The sequence below is a fragment of the Ceratotherium simum genome, chromosome 15 (genome assembly GCF_057802395.1).
Source record: "Ceratotherium simum simum isolate JZ-2026a chromosome 15, ASM5780239v1, whole genome shotgun sequence".
Classification (NCBI taxonomy): Eukaryota; Metazoa; Chordata; class Mammalia; order Perissodactyla; family Rhinocerotidae; genus Ceratotherium; species Ceratotherium simum.
Genome location: NC_141914.1, coordinates 35,163,211 through 35,183,825, shown reverse-complemented (window position 1 = coordinate 35,183,825; position 20,615 = coordinate 35,163,211). Strand labels below are relative to the sequence as shown.

The 20,615-nt window shown below is 38.7% G+C and overlaps 1 protein-coding gene across 6 annotated transcripts in view; it reads left to right on the top strand.

Moving 5' to 3' along the window:
* The window catches only part of LPP (LIM domain containing preferred translocation partner in lipoma), a 665,849-nt gene that overhangs the window by 133,148 nt on the left and 512,086 nt on the right, over window positions 1-20,615 (top strand). The window contains exon 1 of one of the 6 annotated variants that reach the window (XM_087439864.1): window positions 5,247-5,343. The exons of the other annotated variants lie outside the window; for them this stretch is intronic. The gene's annotated coding sequence lies outside the window, so the exon portion shown is untranslated. Of the gene's footprint in view, window positions 1-5,246; window positions 5,344-20,615 lie in introns of those variants that run through there. 6 annotated transcript variants of the gene reach the window in all.

The window sequence follows — 20,615 nt, the reverse complement described above, 5'->3', positions numbered from 1 at the left end:
TAAAAAAGGAATAAAGTACTGATATACACTACAATATGAATGAATCTTGAAAACATTATGGTAAGTGAAAGAAGCCAGTCACAAAATACCACATGTTATATGATTCCATTTATATGAAATGTCTATAATACGCAAATTCATAGAGTCTATAGAGCCAAAAAGTAGATAAGTGGTTGCTGGCAGGGATGGAATGGGGGATAGGGAGTGACTGCTAATGGATAAGGGTTTCTTTTTGGGGCAATGAAAATGTTTTTAAATTAGATGGTGGCAATGGTTGCGTAACTGAGAAGAAACTGAATTGTAGACTTTAAATGGGTGAATTGTAGGGTGTGTGAATTATATCTCAATGAACCTATTTAAAAAAAGTACATTGCCTTTCAATCTACAATCTCTGATGTTTGCTTCAGCGAATCAAATCATGTATAGCATCAAGTTTTTAACTCATCTTGATGTGTTTTGGGCCAAGAAGTCATGCGTACTTAACAGTGATGACCACGCTTAGGGAAACATTGATAACACAACCAGAGCCACCAAACTTGAAATCTCTTCTCCCCCAATTTCATGCACAATCTTTTCAGGAGCTTTAAAATTTTGTACTTCCAGAAATGTTCTTTAGTGAGATATCCGATAAGAAATAACATGGTACTGACAGCCCTGATTATATAAATAGGCGTTTGGGATTGTGTTCATGGTTCGCTTGTCAGTACAAGAGAAATGTGTGATTATATTGAATGATGGTTAATTTCCTTATCCACCCATTTTAAAAATAAAGGTGTACGACTGGAAGACAGGTGCCCAGAGCAAAAGGGAGCTCTGCTGCTTTGATAACGAACCCCAGAAAGGAACAAGTTCCTATTTAGGAGCTGGCATCGGAGTCCTGGCTAATTTCAGGTTATAGCTGATGAGTTAGGGAACTGTGGCTAGTGCCTCACAAAGGATTTTTTATGTCTTTTGTTTTGTGTTTGTCTGGACAGCTGTTTCCCCTCCTCGTTCAAGATCATTGTCCCACCCTTTCTGACTAACTTATTGTGTCAACAGAGTTAGAAGAGCAGCCAGTGGATTGTGTAGAGTTTGGAGGGGAGTTGCGCTTTCTAGCTTTATATGTGAACAGTTCATACACAAACTCTTTTCTTTGATTAAGTATCCCGTGAAACCAATTCACATGAACTCCAATTAAACTTTAATGAACAAGTGGGTGTATTAATATCAGCTGAGTAATGCAGGCAGCACGGATTCCAGTAAGTGACTCACTTCTCTATGCAGCTCATTCCCCATGCACGGTTAGAGTTACTAGAAAGCTTCCAGCTATATTCAGTGGATCTGGTCTGGGCCTTGTAATTCTAGCAATCCTCTGGGCTTGTTATTCATCTAGTGACAAAACCACAGTTATCCAGACCTCTGTTTTCAGAGGAAGGATTGGGAATGGGGAGACTTATTCACATTGAGCAATTAGGCCCTTCATGGAGCAGTAACCATATAGACTTTTATTTTCTCCATCTTCCATTTTTTTAATAAAGTGAGAATTCCTTTTCTTCTTCAACCCAGGGGCAGTATAGATGAAGGTCAAGGCAGTGAAGGTGGAAGCCTTAGTTGTGAGCTGAACTTACCCTCCCTGAGTCACTTCTCATCCCCATCTGCTGTTCTGCCTCAAGTCTACAAGCCTTTCCATAGTTATCCCAGAGACAGCAAGATGTGCTTGAAATGGTGAGCTTTTCTGAGCACAGATCCTGTTCCTTCTAGAGAATGACAACTATACTCACTTCCTAGGCAAGATTAAACAAGATGATGAATATAATGCTCTTAGTTTCATGCCTGGTATATAGTAAGTTCTCTATAAATTGTTAGTTAACTGGTGCCACTAGAGGAGGGCCAGGGAGGAAGACATGGAGGGAAATGGGGCTCAGTCCTTGACAATGAAGAAACTTAGACTCTCCTAGAGATTTGACTTATGCTTAAAAACATCTGTAATTACAGAAAAAAGACCAAAAGTTTGGAAGAGATAATGAGCAGTGAAGATTCAGGGACTGGAGCGATCCTTGAGGTTGGCTGCTTATGTGAAGGCTGGGTGATCTTGGTCTGGGGGTCAAGGTAGGGTGAGGTAAGGGTTTGGGACGGTAGTTTGAGGATGGACGAAGAGCATGAACGAAGGCGGAGGCCCTGTTGTACACAGTTGCAAGGTAGGGTGCATTCAGTGTGGTTAGAGTAGACTATACATCGAGGCTTGAGGGGACTAATTGAGACTGATATTAGCCTCTGCCTTGCCCCCAAGCCTTAGTCCCAGCTCCATTTGCTGTTCCGCTTCCTATTCTTTTGTACCCGTCTAGAAACCCATTGAAAGTAATGCAGCAGACAGGGAGCTGGAGATAAAGACTTAGGTTGTAGAATTGGCTTTAGGTTGTTTAGCTCAGTGGGCTTGCTAACAAAGCATCTCTGAATCAAAGTTTCTCTCTTCCTCTCAGACAACTCCTGTGTTTGACAGCTCCCCCACAGGGGACTGTCCCTGAAAACTCCTTACCTTAAGCAGCAAGGAGTGTATGCTTCCAGCAGTCAGGTAAATCCCAAGACTGGGAGGAAGAGGCTGAGATGCACATGCCCAGTTCCTTCTCCAAATTCAATAATTGAGTAACTCACCCCCTCCTCTCCTGTGGACAAGGAGGGTGGAGGGAGGCCAACATGAAAAGGCAAAAACAAGGTAGAAAGGAGGTTTTCTGCGGCCACTAGGCTCCTCACCCCATCTCTCACCCAAATCCCAACATAGTTCCTTTAGGGAAAAAAATGGGAGGCTGGAAGGTAGGACAGGGCCAAATTGTGGAAGTGAGGGTACAGTATTCTGAACAGAGAATGATGTAATTCAGACACACTTAGACAACTCAAACTAGAGTACACAGGTCTTGTGTAAGGCTGTTAAGGTTGGTCGTGCAAGAATCAGCCCCCATTTCAGAAATAAAAACCACTCCTCAGTGTTAAACTTCAGACATCATATGTCAATATGAGACTCTTTGCTTCCCTCCAAGACTTCTTTTTAGAGAACGTCATAGGATGAAGAAATTCATGGATTAAAGGCATAAATTCCATAATAATAATAGAAGTGGGAGAATCTAGTTGAATAGATAAATTCCATTTTTTGAATTTTGGCTAAAGCAGAAGGGATTCTTGCAAATCAAGAATTAAATAGATTGGTGATGCAAATTAGGAACTATATGTTGCTTAGAGAAAACAAAGGAATGTATATTAGATTTTAAAAATGTAAGTCAATAGTTTATTTAGCAATTAGAGTTAGGTATTTCATTATTTAACAACTACCTAGGACATTGTTTCTTTTTGTATACTACTGAGAAAAGTCTATTATTCCCATTTTACAGATGAAGAAACAGTAGACAAATATAAAAAGCGTTATCCAAGGACACTTTGACTACGTTTTATTATCCAGCTTAATCCTTTGTTTTATGTTGGGGATTTCATATTGAAGTGAAACAATAGGATTTGTTTATAGGGATTCACAAGACAACTGAATTGGACTTGGTTTTGACATTCAAAGGAATCAGGGGGTGTAATTAGCTAAGCTCTCCACCTTACTTTGGCTGAAGAGATTTGTCATAGAAATTTAGCAGCCATGATGGATTATACATCTTCGATTTGGGGGCCTGTGACATATTCCTTCCAATTCAAGGTTTCTGTGGAGCCTGTTATTGTTTCAACAATATTTAAAGCAAAGTGCAGAGGATATGCTCATCTACTTCCCCCACTGTCATCTTTTTCAAGATTGTAAACTGAACATATTATATAGATTGACTAATTACCCTTTCCAAGGTGAATACTTTTGCAAACCCATCCCTGCAAACCCAAATCCTGCCCCAATTTCCCTATTTCCCTCACTCCAGAACTCCTAAGTGGATTCTCCTTTCTGGAGATCTTTGACAGATCATACCGCTCTTCTCTTGGGGGCAGCTTTCTGTCACCTTGAGGACACTTCTGTTACCTGAGTCACTCTCTGATCCTCCTTTTCTCCCTTTGTCCACTATGAACACAGGTTACTTACTGGCCACTTGATCATCCTGGGGACACGAGCTTGGGTACTCCATTGCTTTTCTTATCTTTGGTTCACTTGAGTACTCATGTTGGTGATAGGTGCATACAACGAGGGTTCTCGCCTGAGTTTGTGGATCAGCTTCCCTTAGAGGAGTTTTACAAGAACTCGGATTTTCAGTCTGCATCCCAAAATCTTTCCGTGTGGGCTTGGGCGTTTGCTTCTTGAAAGCCTTGTCAGGTAATTCCAATGCTTTTTTTTGTTTTGTGAGGAAGATTAGCCCTGAGCTAACATCTGCTGCCAATCCTCTTTTTGCTGAGGAAGATTGGCCCTGGGACAAGATCCGTGACCATCTTCCTCTACTTTATATGTGGGACGCCTGTCACAGCATGGCTTGATGAACGATGCGTAGGTCCGCTCCCGGGATCTGAACCTGCAAAGCCCGGGCCGCCGAAGCAGAGCACATGAACTTTACCACTACTCCACCGTGCTGGCCCGGTCCCCCTGCTTAAAATTCACTGTTACCAGTTTACTAATGGTGTGCAGTGCTTAGAGTAAAAGCTTTTTAAAAGACATTTAATCCATTGGTTTCAGGATGAGAAAGACACTCAGGGCATGAAAAGAGAGTGAGAAGGTCTCGAAAAGGGTGTGGTCTCAGCTGGAGAGGAAGCTGGATGATGCTACAAGGGAACAAAGGCTCAATGTCCTGACCATCTGCTTCTTTTATACCCCAGGCTTATTCTCATAATGAGTATTTATTCTGCCCAGCTACACTCTTGTTTTTCCTATATGTATATGCTATGGGTTCTATTCTAGAAGTTTCCACAGGAGGGGTTTTGAGGGCAGGAGTTCTTAGCTCAGCCCTACTAAAGGTGAGGCCAATCATGAGACTCTGTCTTGTTCTATGGATGCTAACCTTTCCATAAAGACCCAACTTCCCTTCTCGCCCTTAAGCCCTAAGCTGACCCAGGCTTTTTCTATATATATTCCCTACATAATTAATCTGTCATATACCTTTACTAATGCACCAGATTTGTCAGAATCAGTTAACTCTTTAGTAAAAAACGCAGAATAGGCAGACTGTGGTGAGTTTGCTCACTGGTGGAGATGAAACGGAGGCCAGTGTTCCTTCAACCAGCGTCACACTCTCCCTGGGCTTTTTGAGTGTACTGTGTGGAATCAGTGTTTCAGTCATATCTTCCCTATTTTAAAACTGCAGAATTGATCTTACCACCTTACTGGGAAGCCCATCGTCAGTAAATTCTAATGGAAAAACCTGTGTGATGAATGGGCAGGAAGGCGTCACAGCAGCATTGGTGAGTCATCCCCAAACCAGCTAGATTTGAGCTCTGGTGCTTCTTCGATGCTGACTCTAAACCTCCCTCAGTGTTCTGTGGTGTTAAGCAGCTTTCGAATCTTTGTCTCTGATTTCCTTATCTAGGTCAGACTGTCTTTTTAAAAATTGTGCCTGGACATCCTGTCCCCTTAGTAGATTGGACTGGTCCTGTTAGGGTAATGGGCTTTATACCTTTATGAAGACAGCAGCAGTAGGAAATTTTGTTGTTCTTGAACAGAGGCTCCCCCTCCCAGTGTGGGGTGAGGTGCTTAGGAGCCCAAGTAGGCTTATAGGTGCAGTATTGTTTGTTTTAAAGTAGGATGTTGGTACTTTGGGGTGGGAGGAAAGCAAAACAGTTTTGCAGCCCCTTTAGAAAAAATAACAAAAAGCAAAACTTTCCTGGGATAAGTGAATGGACACTGTAAAGAAGACGATAGGACACCAGGAAACAATGAGTCAGGTCTACTCTGTCCCATTTTGTTGTATGAGATTGACTGCTCAGCTGTAGGCGGGGATCCTCGAAACCAACTCTCTGAGTTGTCGAATGGATCAGATGAGTTAATGCATATGAAAACACTCTGTAAATGGAAAATAAGCAAACACATAAACCCTTCCTGTTTGTTATCTTAGCACAGGTGCTGGTATTTTTCCTAAAACAAAATAAACCTTTCTTTTTCAATTACAAAAGTTATGTATACTCATTTTGGAAAATTAAAATGCACAAAAGTACAAAGAAGAAAATTAAAACACCCATAACCCATCAACCAGAGATAACCACTGTTCTATTTTACACGCATAACCACTCCATTCTTTTTTTAAAGGGGAGTCATGTTCTACATATTTAGTTTTATATGTTTATTTACATAATATTATCTTGTAAACATATTCCCATGTCATTAAACATTCTTCAAAAGTATACATTTTAATCACTGCATAATATTGCATTATGTGAGTGGTGTATTTGCATGTATTGTGATATATTTGACCATTGTTTCCATTATTAAGTGTTGACTGTTTACCAAGAAGGGAACTTGTTTTAACAAGTCCAGGGCATTTGACAATATTTTTACAGTTGAGAAATTCGATGTATTTTATTTCATTGTAAGTTAATATGTATTAGGCTGGAGTTTTGCAATACTTTTAGTTAAGATCTCAGTCAAGGTAAAATTAGACCTGTAGAATTGTTAATTTTGAGAAAATCCTGACTGCAACCAAATCTATCAGGCCAAATTCTCTTAATTAACGTAACATTAATTAGAGAAACATTGAAAAACAGTATGGTTAGTCTCATGAATGTACTGCCTTAGATAAGTTGCCTTATGCCTCCTGGAAGACTTTTCATTTTCTCTTATTAGGAGGATGTGGTAAATTTGTTTTGCCCAAAGGGTTCATTTTCTGTTGCTGGGCATATACATATTACTATAGTTACCACATTTTGGGATGTGATGACATAATGATGAAGAGAGACCTTTGGATAATTTATAAAATGGAGATTTAAGAAGCAGTAGGCTAGGAGAGGGAACTGTGCTAGCGTTTCAGTCCTGAGATTGAGCTTTTTGTCATGGATTTATCTCTTTGCCTCTCTTTATGCATTTCTTTGTGTCTGCTTAGCATCTTGTCATCTCCCTGAGTTCCAGCCCTCTATTTGTCCATACACCAACCCATCCATCCAATCATCCATTTAATCATCTATCCTCTGGCCGTCCTTACCTACCTCTCTCATTTATCTTTCTCCATCTTCATCTGTCATCCATATCCATCTATTTGCCCTTCCAGATCTATCTGTAAAGTGAATGGAGACTGCTTCGATGGGAACATATGAATTTCTTTTTTGCGTTTTACAAAGGGGATCACAGGAGCCAAGGGCATGAGAACCAGAAAGTGAAAATGACTAGAATGCGACCATTTTTGTTTCACTTCAAAGTCAGGAGGGATGTTCAGAACTGATCTGATTACCCATTCTATGATACTCATTGGGATGTTCTTAAGATAAGGCATTTGGGGGAATGTTGTTTCAACTAATATTTGTCCAGAAATCAGTCTCCCAGAGATAGAATAGACAAGAACTGTTATATAGCTTCTGAGTAGTAAATTCAGAAGGGAAAAGAATTTTCTTGAGTTTGGACTAAGAAAGAGTCAAAGATGTACAAATTCCATCTCTCCAAATTTATTGACTTCAAAAAAGTATATTGTGACATTTTCAGGAGTTTAGATATATCACACACAGATATTTTTGAGGTGTGGGGAGCAGTGTTGTATTTGTTATAGGAAAGGAACCGTTACAGAGGAAAAAAGGAAACCTATTTTCCTCTGATTCTGAGAAAGCTGATTTGTATTTACTTATCTTGTTTAATTCTCACATCAGCCCTGGGATGTAACTCGTGTTATTCCCATTCTGTAGATAAGAGGCAGAGACTCAAAGAGGCTAAATGATTTGCCCAAGTTTACATGGTTAACGAGTGACGCAGCTTTCGTAGAATCAAGACTTGTTTGATTCTAAAACTGTTACTCTTTGCAGTAAACCCTACTGACACTGCGCAGATGACTTGTAAAACCTTAGCTATGTATCAGCTCTCTACTTTAAATTTTACAGTAACTCAGCTTCTGAAAAGGAAAAAATAGCAGTTTTCAGTTCTTTTCTTGAAAGAGGAGAGAGTTTGCATGTAGACATGATAAAGAAGACAGTTCTTAGGATATGGATATAAGATTGAATCTATAAACTTGACTTTGGTATTTGACAGAATGGGGTTTTCCTCGTGTACAGCTGTGTGTTTGTGTTTGACTTAACCCGAGTCTCATTAGTCAGCTTGATCCAAAAGACACAAAGGTCCCATCCACCAGATGCATCTAATGAGGGCAAACAAACTCATGAAATACAATAACTCCTCCCAAACTTTTGTAAGCTCTAGAAATCTAGAAAAGACAGCTATTGTAATATATTTTGCCAGGCCAGCTGTTATGATCACAAATAAGCCTGAAATAGTAATGACTTTTGAAGACACAGCAAATTTATTTAGTTCTTAACTTTTCCATAGGTTTGAAAGCTTTCCTCCTCCCTTTTTATCATGCTAAACTGTAGTGTTGCTAATCACGTTATATCCTGGGTGGAAATTATTTTTGGCATAATTGAGAATGAAGATGGAGACTGAGTGGAAGAGGTTCTGCCATAGGACCCACCTTGTATGAACTTGTTCTCACTTTCCATCTTTATTTTATTCTCTAAGCATTATTAATTCCCTACTGTCCACCAGGCACGGTGCTGTGTAGGAAGAATATACTAGAACAGGGGTCAGCAAACTTTTCTCTAAAGGGACAGATGGTAAATATTTTAGCCATTGTGGTCCATATGGCCTCAGTTGCAGCTACTCATTCTCCTATCAGACAATACATAAAATACTCAACTTTGCCACAGACAATATGTAAACAATTGAGTGTGGCTATGTTTCAGTAAAATTTTTTACAACATGCCGTGAGTCAGATTTGGTCTGTGGGCCAAAGTTTGCAAACACCTGTGCTAGAATGTCCATGGAAATAGTGAACTTGGTCTTTTTGATTGCTATGTCATTAATGCTCAGAGCAGTGCCTGGCATGTGGTAGATGCTCAATAAATATTTGATGAATAAATGAACGAATGATTGAATGAATCAGACTCCTCTGATCTTTAAGAACTCATAATTCAGTAGAGGAGATAAGAAATATATGTATGAGAATGTGGAGGATAGTGGAATCACGTGGTATTTTAACTGGATCCTGAAGGATAGGTAAGTATATGTCACCAGCCAGAGATGGGAGAAGGACACTGCAAGCAGAAGAAATGCACAAAAGGGCCATGAAGCAGAGCATTTGTGGTGAATAATGAGTAGTTCAGAAGTTCTGTAATAGGATTTCCCTTACTTGCCTGATCATCGAAATTGCTCTTTATTAATAATACAGATTCCCTCCACCTTCCCTGGAGATTCTGACTTTCAGGCAAGTTTGACCAATAGTAGTTTATAAAATAAAGATTTGAAAGGAAGTAGTAGTGGGTAATGACACTGGAAAGATATACTTGGGTCATTTCTGATGGGAAATAAAGTTCTTACTTTTCCTACCAACAGAACCAGTATTGACTGATGGCAGCTGGACCTAGAATTACCTTGTACCTTCTGTGCCATAGAATGGAGGGGGAGCCTGATGGAAATCTACCCTACTTAACTGCCTGCCTTCATAGATCCCCTGTGATCTTGTAGGAGTACTCCAGCCTTTATGGTGAAATGGCATGTAATTTAGTCAGTTGTGTAAATTACAGTGAAAATATCAAATTCTGTGTAGCTACTAGATTTATTGCTTTTGAATCTCTTGGTTGACAAACATCTAAAAAGGCAAATGGATTCAAACAACACAGTAGAAGACTCACTTTCCCTTGCTGTAACTCCAATTCAGAAGGCAGTTTAATTTAATGCCCAGAATTGTAGACTGTGACCATTGGGAGGGCCGTATGTTGCCTTTTTCATGACGGGGGAATCTGAAGTCTAAAACGTAGACAGTGACTTACTCAAGTTGTGTCACCAAATTATTGGCAGAACCAGGAATATAATGCAAATGCCAAGTTACTCAATTTAGTTTTCTTTTCATAGTGCCATGCCATATTTATCAATAAAGTTTCTAATTTACATAATTTCTCTCCCCCATGAATCTCATAGCCTTTTGCTCATACCTCTTCTATGCTGATTATCACAAAGTTACATCTTAGCGTCTTTTCCTGGACCAGTACCCCACTGTTACCCCAAATAAAGACTGAGCTCGGTTTCCCTGGAGAGCTTAACATATTTTCTGGCACTTAGCATGTGTTCAGCAAATAATTGTAGACTTGAAATATCTTGAGCATCTTTTCTTTTCTTGTGTGTTTTGACTCAAGTTTCTTTGCAGTTATATTGTCAGAAAAGTCAAGTTCTTCCAGAAGTGCTAAAATACAAAGATACTTTCTCTTAAGCTTCCTTAATAAAAAAACAAAGTTGAATTCCCTATTATAGCTAAGACCTTTCTTAACAGCTCTTTTGATAGTTAAATGTCAGCAACTTCAAAAAAGAAATGTCAGTAAATTATCAGAGAAAGAAATTGCATATTTATTTGGTAGATGTATTTTAATTGACCACTTAAAATAAAGATTATAGCAGAATTTTGAAAAATGTCATATCTTGCACATTTCTCTCAACTACCAGAAATTTTTTTGCTTGTATCTCCTAGGAGACTTAATTTTTATTTCTTCTGCATTATGGTTATATATATACATTTGTCTCTTCCAGTCGATGGTGAGCATCTTGAAATCGAAGCTCTTAAAAAAAATTAATCTCTGCATCCCCACAAAGCCTAGTTTTGTAGGTACTAATACTCAATATACATTTACTTAAAGAAACAAGGTTAGAAAATGACCCATCTTATCTTCAGTTATTCACTTAACTCACTCTTATTTTGCATCTGACTTTGTGCCATGCTTTGTGTTTAGCATTGTTGGTGGGACTGGATTGGGACAGATGTTTAAAAATGAATAAAACAGTTGTCTCTCTCAGGGTATTCTAGTTTAGTGGGGATGTTGACACATACCACATAAATATAATGTGACAAAGAAATCTGAGATAGGTACAAATAACCTGGGGGTGGGTTAATTCTGACAAGGTGAATCAAGAGAGTCTTTGGCAAAAAGAGACAATGTTTGAGATGAACCTGAATGTGTCTTGGTCTTCCATTTCAGTGATTGGTTTTGATCTTTCTCAACACAACACACACAAACACTCACATAAATACACACACACACACACAATGATGTTTTTTTCTTTTTGCCATCTGTTTAGCTGTAGATTTAAGAGTAGAACTACCTTTTTGTGGGTCAAAAGGAAGAGAGGAGCAGGTTTCATTGTGTAATCTTCAGGTTTCTCAATGTCTGAAATTATTGGGATGGTCTTCATCATCACTGACATAAACAGCAAGTACCTTGGCCAGAGAGAGATATAATATACTGTTCTAAACTAATGGTGTTCTTTCCAAGAATTTTCCCATCTAGTTGTTCTTCTCGATAGTTAAATTACATGAAATAGTTCCCTGGGTGGAGGAAGCATAGTAAGGTGGAAGAAGTTTCAACTTTGACGTCAAACAGTTCTGGTTCCATACTTAACTTTGCCATTTATTATTTATGCGACCCAAGACTGTAGCTTATCCTCTCCAAGGTTCAGTTTCCTCCTCCTTGAAAATGATGATAATGGAAAATACCTCACAGACTTGTATGATTAAAGAAGCTAGTGTTTGCCAAGCTCCTATTTCAGGGCCCAGGACATAATAGGTCATACACCTACAGAGCCAGGTAAGTTATGTAAAAGAGTGACCAGGTGACATATAAGTTTTATGCTTTTGACACAGACACACTGCATTTGCACAGTTAATATACAGAGATATTCTTGACTTCTGCAAAGAAATGCTTCCAGTGCCTTTTCTTGAAACACAAAGCCCTCTTCTCTAGCTTTCCTTTTCCCACTTTAGAGTCTTGCGTAGAGGAAATATTTTGTTTTCCTCTTTACTATAGGGAAGATAACAGTGCAAGTATGCTGATGAAATGCTACTGGTGCTTGGCCACATGAGCATGTGTGTTGGAGAGAGAGCTACAGGGCGTGATGGGGGACGGGGAGAGCTTGGGAGGGCTTTCTCTGAAAAAGGTCGCTGTTGCCTGGTGCTAATCAATTTTGCCACGTGGGAATGCATTGTCAGAATTTTATGTGAAATCTTTAAGCTTTTAAATGTTAGCAACTCATTCAAATATTTTAAAAACACTGAAAGAGATACTTCCTCAAGGAAGGAGAAAAATGCAATTTATGATCTGACTCAGCAACATCAACTTTGGCTCAGAACAACAACAAAACGCTTTAAAAGTCCACACGTACATGGCGAGCAGAATTCATCTGACAACTAGATTTGAACTGTGGCCCTCCAGTTTGCATCTTCTGTGCATATTTTTAACTGATAAAGATAACAGTAAATTATGGCCAACATTTACTGAGTCCTTTCCATGTGCTAGGTACTCTGCTGTGATCTTTACATATATTATTTAATTCTTATAATAACCGGAAGAGGTATGTATTACTATTATCATCCCAATTTACAGATAAGGACGCTGAGGCTCAGAGAGATTAAGTATCTTTCCTGAAATCACTCAGATGACATATAACAGGTGGATTTTAAACCCAGGACTGTTCACCTTCGAAACCAAGCATACCAGTGGTTCTCAACTCTGATGGTCTGTTAGAATCACTGGAATACCCTTAAAAATACTGTTGCCCAAGCCCACCTCCACACTATTTAAGTCAGAATATCTGGGGATGGGACCCAGGCATGGGTATTTTTTAAAAAGCTAAATCAATGATCAGAGGTAGGAGTAATATAGATAACAACAACTTTCTCCACATCAAGTACTCCCTATCTCCTGTACCCTATTTTATTTTTCTTTAAAAGCATTTGTCGCTCTCTGAAAATTATGTGTTTACCTTTGTGAATTTTCTGCCTTCGCCACTGGGATGTAAGCTCCATGAGTGCAGGAATTTAGTCTTTTTTCATTTTTTACTGTATGCCCACCATCTAGATTAGTGCCTGGCACATAGTAGGTGCTTAGTAAATATGTGTTTGAATGAATAATTGGTCCTTCACTGCAGGGAACTTATATTTTAGTGAGGGAGACAGATAATACCTACTTGGTCCTGTGAGATAAGCTGATAACAATGATGGTCAAGCCTGCCTCATTGAAATCTGGAACACTTGTTTATCTTTCAGGTGTTGTTAGGATAAATTGTCCTGACATGTACCAAATGAACTGTGGGGCATTTTTGGTCATCTGCTGTACTAGACTGGATCCATTTGGTGCTCTGGTATGTGTGTATGTGTGTATAAATTGAGTAATAAGTGACACACTCATGTTACCTCTCTTTGGGCACAATTTTTGAATGAGACAACTAGGCATTACAAGCAAGGCATTCTTAGTTTTGTTACCCAAACATCAGGCCATAGAACAAATTCAGGACTGATGGTATAGGTTTACCCAGCCTACAGGAAATTCAGATATTCTCGTCTCTTTCTAGGAAAGCCAACTTCTGTAGGTCACTCTGCCCCTACCACCTACAACAGTAGTTCTCAGCCTTTATTCATCACAGACTATTATGACGGATAATGTTCATATAACAGGACACTATGGGCTCTGACCAAGAGAAGGCAGGCTGAGGTTAAGTGGAATAACTGGAGGCCTGTCTATAACTCTGCCTCTTGTTCTCCAACTTAAGGAAGTAAATGAGTGAGTAAGTGATAATACTATAGGGATAACCTTGAAAGAACACTGGTTTCTAAATAAAAACAATTCATTTGGAACTTTAGGACTTTAACGATGACTAGTAACAAATTGCGTGTGACACTTCTGACAATTGATGGACCCTGGTGATAGTGAAAATACTTAACCACTGGTATGGCCCAGGCACTGAACGATCAAAACCGACCCTGACATAAACAATTGTACCATCAAGTACAAGCTGATGGGCAGTTTTGCTGAGGGAGTCATAGTGTGTCCTGACGAAGCAGCTAAGAGCCAGTGAGGTACAGAGGATCCAGGGGAACTCCAAGTTGCTTTCCTTAGGCAGAGCAGAGAGTGGAAAGACCTCTTGTTCTGGAATGATAAAACTTGGGTTGAGGACCTGTTCTTGCCACTTATTACTGGGGGCTCCCGGGCAATTCACTTGCCCTTTTTGATCCTAAGTTTCTTCTAATTCATGGCGAGGCTGGGTAGTTTTGGCATCCCCTATTTCCCAGGCTTGATAGGAGGGCTAAGCATCTATGAAGGACCTTTTCAAGATGAAGCACTGGAACCAAGGTGAGGATGATGATTAAGGGAACAATGACAGTGATGGTTTTTCTCCTGTTGTAGACTGACTACCCCTGATTTCTCTGTTCAGATTTAGCCAAAAAAGAAGGTTGAGGGGACTTTAGGGGGAAGAGAAGCTCAGCAAAGGCAGGACTTGGCTTTATTCTGTGCTTCTCCAGAATAGTTATGTTTTGTGTAGTCCAGAGATGAAATCTGGGCAATCTGTTTCATAATTGAGATTGTTTAATACAATAAACTGGGTCTGTATAGGTTCATGCCTCTATGATATTCATGAAAAGTGCCATGTCTGAGGTGGCCTGGTTGTTTTGAAAATGGGCTGATTTTGACAAAGGGGAAAAATTGGGATTCGTTTACTGTAAATTGCAAGTAAGAAACAACAGAAAGTTGAATATTAGAAGAACTCGGCTATCGCAAAAACCACAAACTTTCACATCAGTAAAACATGGAGTTGTGATCTGAGTGAAATGTGAAACTGCTTGCAGACCACAGAGAATAAAAAGGAGTACTTTTGTTTCATTATTAACACCATTGTCCTTGTTTCTTTAAATGAGAATTGATAGCAACCATAATAGAATCTTTCTCAAAGACCCAACACAGAAAGAAAGAAAAATAAAACAAAATAAACACAAAACCTCACCACCACCATCACCACTAACAAAACCCAGTGCTCTAAGGATGCGTCTCTAACTATCCATTGTTAAGTCATCAGGTTTTAGAGACAGGGGCCCACATTTTTTCTGTCAGGATAGAGTCTTCATTAATTTTCTTTTTCTTTTTTCACTTTTCTGGAAGACTGATAATGTTGGCCTTTTATTGCTGCAAGAAGGGTAATTTTGTCTTCTGATGTGCGTGAGCATCAGAAGTGACGACTTTGCATGTACTGGGACTATGTTCACTGGGAGAGAAAGGCCAGGGACCCCTGATTGAGGAGTGCTTTAGGTAGGTGCTTTAGAATAAAAATGGGGCTCTCTGGAGGTAAACCAAGGTAACCTTTCAAAATGAGGGGCCAGTGGAGTTGAGGGAAAGAGGCCCATTCCTTGCTGACACATGAATTGTGGTGACAAGTCTGTGGAATGGAGGTCAATAGATTTGAGTTTTCATCCCTTTGGCCAGCTACTCAAATACAGCTGGCCCCTGTTCATTTCTCAGTGAAATGTGGGACTTAAAATAGATGTTTTCCAGTCATTCTCCTGACTGGTATTTGGAATTGGTAGTTATTTATTCAACTCTTACTTCATGGGGACTTGGGGTGTTGTGGTAATGGGAAGGGAAGCTGAGGCCAGAGGAGGCGGAGTGGATGTTGGGTTAAATGTACATATGTGGTTGAGCAGAACAGCACTAGAATTATTATTATGATTATTATTTGAGGAACAGTCCTTACAGTAGTGGCAGCCAATATTTATTGAACACATATTCCTTGCCAGACCTTGGGCTAGGTGCTTTATATATGTTATCTTATTTAATTTTCACAACAACCTGTTGAGATGTAAATTGTAGCTTTCTGTTTCTCAGCTGTGGAAACTGAGGCACCACAAGAATAAAGAACGTCTCAAAAGTCAAAGCTACTACGTAGCTGCATTAGGCTTTAAACCCTGATATCTTTGCCGTTCTCATTCCAATACGCCATATTAAATTGCAGAGTTGGAAGGTTGCAGGCTGTCTAACTAGCTTCCTTCCCCTGCATTTGAAGTTCTCCTTGATACATTGTTGTCGAGCCTTTGTTTAAAGAAAACTAAAAATTAATTTGAACTAAGCAACACAAAAAATATAGCACAAAATTAAAAAGTTACGAAAAGACTTGTAACGAAAAGTAAATCTTTCTTCTATCAGTGCATCTCTCTACTTTTCCCACCCAGAGGCAAACACCATTATCAGTTCCTTATATCCCCTTTTAGAAATAAACTGAGTATAAACAAGCATATATATGTATTTATATTCCTCTATATTCCAGTATATAAAGAGTATTTACACAAAAGGGAGCGTACTACACACATTATTTTGCATTTTGCTTTTTTCATATAATCATATATCTAGATAATCATTTCTGTATCAGCATCTTATGTCTGGTACCTTGTAGGTTTTTTTTTTTTTTTTTTGCTAGGAAGATTTGCCCTGAGCTAACGTCTGTGCCAATCTTCCTCTATTTTGTATGTGGGTCGCCATCACAATATGGCTACCGACAAGTTGATGTAGGTCCACGCCGGGTAACTGGACCTGGGCCTCTGAAGCAGAGTGTGCTGAACTTAACACCAGGCTGTGGGGCCGGCCCCTGGTATCCTGTAGTTTTAATTTGCATTTCTGTTGTTATTAGTGACTTTGGGCATCATTTTAAATAGGCTATGCCCATTTGTATTTTCTTTTTGTGACTGCCCTTTACCTCCTTTCCTGTTGGATTGTTGGATTTTTGCATATTGATTTATTACAGTTAAAAAAATTAACCCTTAGTCTGTGATAGTAGGAGCGATACCCCACCATTTTGCACTTGTCTAACTTGCAGATCAAAATAAAAATTTTTTATATAGTCAATTCAATCTTTCGGTTTTATGGTTTTTGGGTTTCGTGTAACACTTAGAAACACCTTCTCCACTTTGTGATTATTTAAAAAAAGTCTTCCAATTTTCCTTCTAGTTATTTCACCTGGGTCTCTCTCTGTCTCTCTCTTTATCCCTATTTCTGTCTCGCACCACCGATCCATTGAAATTATATTTTGGCAAAAGATGAGGTAGGAATCCATTTTGCTATTTTTCCAGAACCAACTGTCCAAACATTATTTATTAATAGTCCACCTTTTGCACACTGATTTGAAAAGCCACCTTTATTATACATTAAATTTCTTAATGTTTAATTACTTAAATGTTTAATACTTAGGAGTTTGCATCATTTTGGGGACCTTCTGTTTCATTCATCTGCAACATCATGCACCATTGTCATGCTTTCAGTTATTGTAGCTGTATCACTGTAGCTGATGGGGCTACTCCACTCTCATTAGTTCCTCTTTCTCTGAATTTTTCTATCTTTCTGCACTTGTTTATTTTTCCATGAACTTTAGAATGAACTAGTCTAGTTCTAAAAATAATGTCCTGGTGATATTTTTATGGAGATTTTTCTAAATTTATTCATTAACATTATACATTATGCATTGTAGAGATGTTATTTCTTTTTCTTAGACACTATGCCTTTCCCATTTGTTGAAGTCTTCCTTTATGTCCCCAGGAGCATTTAAATTTTTCTTCGTGTAGACCATGCATGTTTCTCACAGGTTTATTTTTATTTCCCTAGATATTTTCTGCTTGCTCTTGTTAGTGGAATTATTTCTTTTTTTCTTTCTTTTTTTTGGGGGGGGAAGATTAGCCCTGAGCTAACATCCGATGCCAATCCTCCTCTTTTTTGCTGAGGAAGATTGGCCCTGGACTAACACCTGTGCCCATCTTCCTCTACTTTATATGGGACACCACCACAGCATGGCTTGATGAGCGGTGCGTCGGTGCACACCCGGGATCTGAACCTGCGAACCATGGGCCGCCGCAGCAGAGCGCGCACACTTAACTGCTGTGCTACCTGGCCGGGCCCTGGAATTATTTCTTATATTATACTATCTAATTGAACATATGTGTGTGTGTAGCCTCTTGATTTCAGTATACTGACTTTCTATGCAGCCACCTTACTGAATTCTCTCATTATTTGAATAATTTTTAGATGAATTTATCTGTGTTCCTAGTTAAGTAATCATATCATCTTCCAATAACTGTAATTTAGTCTCTTCTCTCTAATATTTATAAGTCGTACAGCTTTCTTCTAATCATCTTATCTAATGCCTCAAGAAGAGGAAATTTTAAATAGTAGTTTTAGAGTGAATGTCTTCTCTTTTTCCTGACTTCAGTGGGAATGCTTATAATGTTCCCTATGAATTGTGTTGTTGGGTTTTGGTTGGAGAAATATATTGTGTTAAAAACTATCCATCCCTATTCTGAGAATGTTTTCTTATTTTTATTTTTTAAAATAGAGACTGGTTGTTAAATGTTTATCTAATGCCTTTTTGGAAACTATGGAAATAATTGTCCATTGTCTCCTTTTCTCTTTTCTAAGAAAATATTTTAGATTTTCGTCTTTTGTCCTGTAAATTTGGTGATATATATAAATACATTGTTCAAACAGGAAATCATGCTAGTGTTCCTGGAATAATATCCACTTGGTCATAGTTCATGCATTAGTTTTTTAGTGTTGGAATCTAGAGGTAGTAATTATTAACAATTTTTGCACCAATTTTCATAAGTGACTTTGAAAATTGTGTATGTGTGTGTATTAGTGTTGTCAGTGTTCTGCTTAAATCATCATGAAAACAATTTGGAAGATTTTCTTTGTTTCTTTTTGAAATAGTCCGAATAGCATTTATATAATCCGTTCCTTAAAACTGTGATAGAATTCCCTGGTGAAATTGCCTTGGCCTGGTGCCTTTTTTGGAGGGGGGGAGGTGTTTACTCTTTAACAACTTTTTATTTCTTCTATAGCTAATCAGACTAATTTGGTTTTATATGGTTTCTATGGCTACTTTTGTTAATTGTATTTTAGGAAAGTCACCTATTTCAAATTGATTTGCATGAAGTTACAGTTTCTTGTAATTATATTCATTTCCTCGCTGTTTATGGTTATTTCCACATTATTATTTAAAGTTTTGTGGTTTTGTTCTTTATTTCTCTATCTCCCTTTTTGATGAGTTTAGCAAAAGTTTTATTTATTATTTATTCAAAAAACATCTCTTGCATTTATTTATTAGCTCTACCGTTCTTTATTTTCTCTTTAAAATCTTCAACAATACACTTTTTTGCTTTCCGTAGGTTTATTTGTTGTTTTTCTAATTGTTTGATCTTGACTCTTAATTCACATATTTTTATTTCTGCTTTTTTATTAGTACAAATAAGGTATAAATTTCCCTCTAAGGATTGCTTTAGCTGTATGCCACACATTTTGTTAAGTAGTGTTTTTGATTTAGTTATTTGACTAGGTACAGTTTTTTAAAATGCCAGATCCAATTATAATGTAAGCCTCATGGGGACAGGAACCTTGTCTGTTTATTCATTTCGAGCCTACCATAGTGCCTGTCACATAGCAGGTGCTTAAGAAATATATTTGTATGAATAAATAAATCCGTGTGAAATAATTTTGCAGTTTGTGGCGGGTTCCCATCTGTTGCTCTAGTTCATCTCTGCCATCTTTGGATATTCTCTCTAAGTATCTACTAAAGTATAGGCATAAGAAAATATTAGACATGCTTCACATTACATTTTCAGAGTATGCTATTAATAGATTTATTTTTAAAGTCTACCAATACAATTTCCCTCAAATCAAGTAAACCTGAGTAAAAGATTTTTGGAAAGATTAGCACAGAGAAAACATATTTGAGTAGAATCGGAATGTTAGAGCCGACGGGTTAGTAGAAATCATGCCCATGATTTTTGTGGGCTTGGACCCTTTGTTCAAGCTAAATCTTGCAGAGAGGCCCAAGTCCAGAGTGTAAAATGACAAAAACAGACCTGCTGTAGTCGGAGGGAGGGTGCAGAGCCAGGGGAAGCCCAAAACTGCTGCTGGCTGCCTTCCCTCCTGACCTCCTCCCGTGTCTCATTTGAAAACCAAGAGTGTTAGTTCAAAAACTTTCAATTTTCAGATGAGAAGGAAAACAAAAATGCAAAGAAGGCAAGTGATTCATTCAAAAGTTACTCAGTGAATTAGAGGCTTAACGTGGGAATACAACTCCGGCCTTCTGTCTCTGCTTCTAGTGGTATTTCCAGGCTCCCAAGAAGCTGTCTGTACCTTGCTCCTGTGTGCATTTTTTGATGGACCTGATATTTGATTACCTCCCTTGGCAGGCCAACGATCCTTGCTAAGGCGCAGACTGCATATTTGCTAATCTCTGAGGGGAAAGCTGTGATTCAGGCTCTGAGGTCTAAGAATTGCAGACTTAGTTTCTAGTCTCCTGATGAAACTGCTAATCTGGGTGCCAATGGTGTTTCTGCTACACGGACACCTGCCCACACAGCATGATTAGAAATTATAATGATGATGACGATGAGTCTTCCAGGACACCCACGTTCTTCGCAAGATATTTCTGCTAATCGCCTCTCCCAGAACCAGTTGGAGAACTTTTTTTTTTCCTTTGAGTTTTTTTCCCCCCTTTCTAAGTCAACTAAAAATGCTGGTCTAATTGTGGTGTAGATTAAAGATTTGTCCTCGGCATTACTGGTGTGTCATTTTTTGTGCAGGGGCTCCTAGAACCTTGGGAGCATGGGGTAAATGGAAAGCACACGGGGCCAGGTATAAGGAGATTTGGTTGCAGGTTCCAGTGACGCCAAAAATTTCCTGTGAGC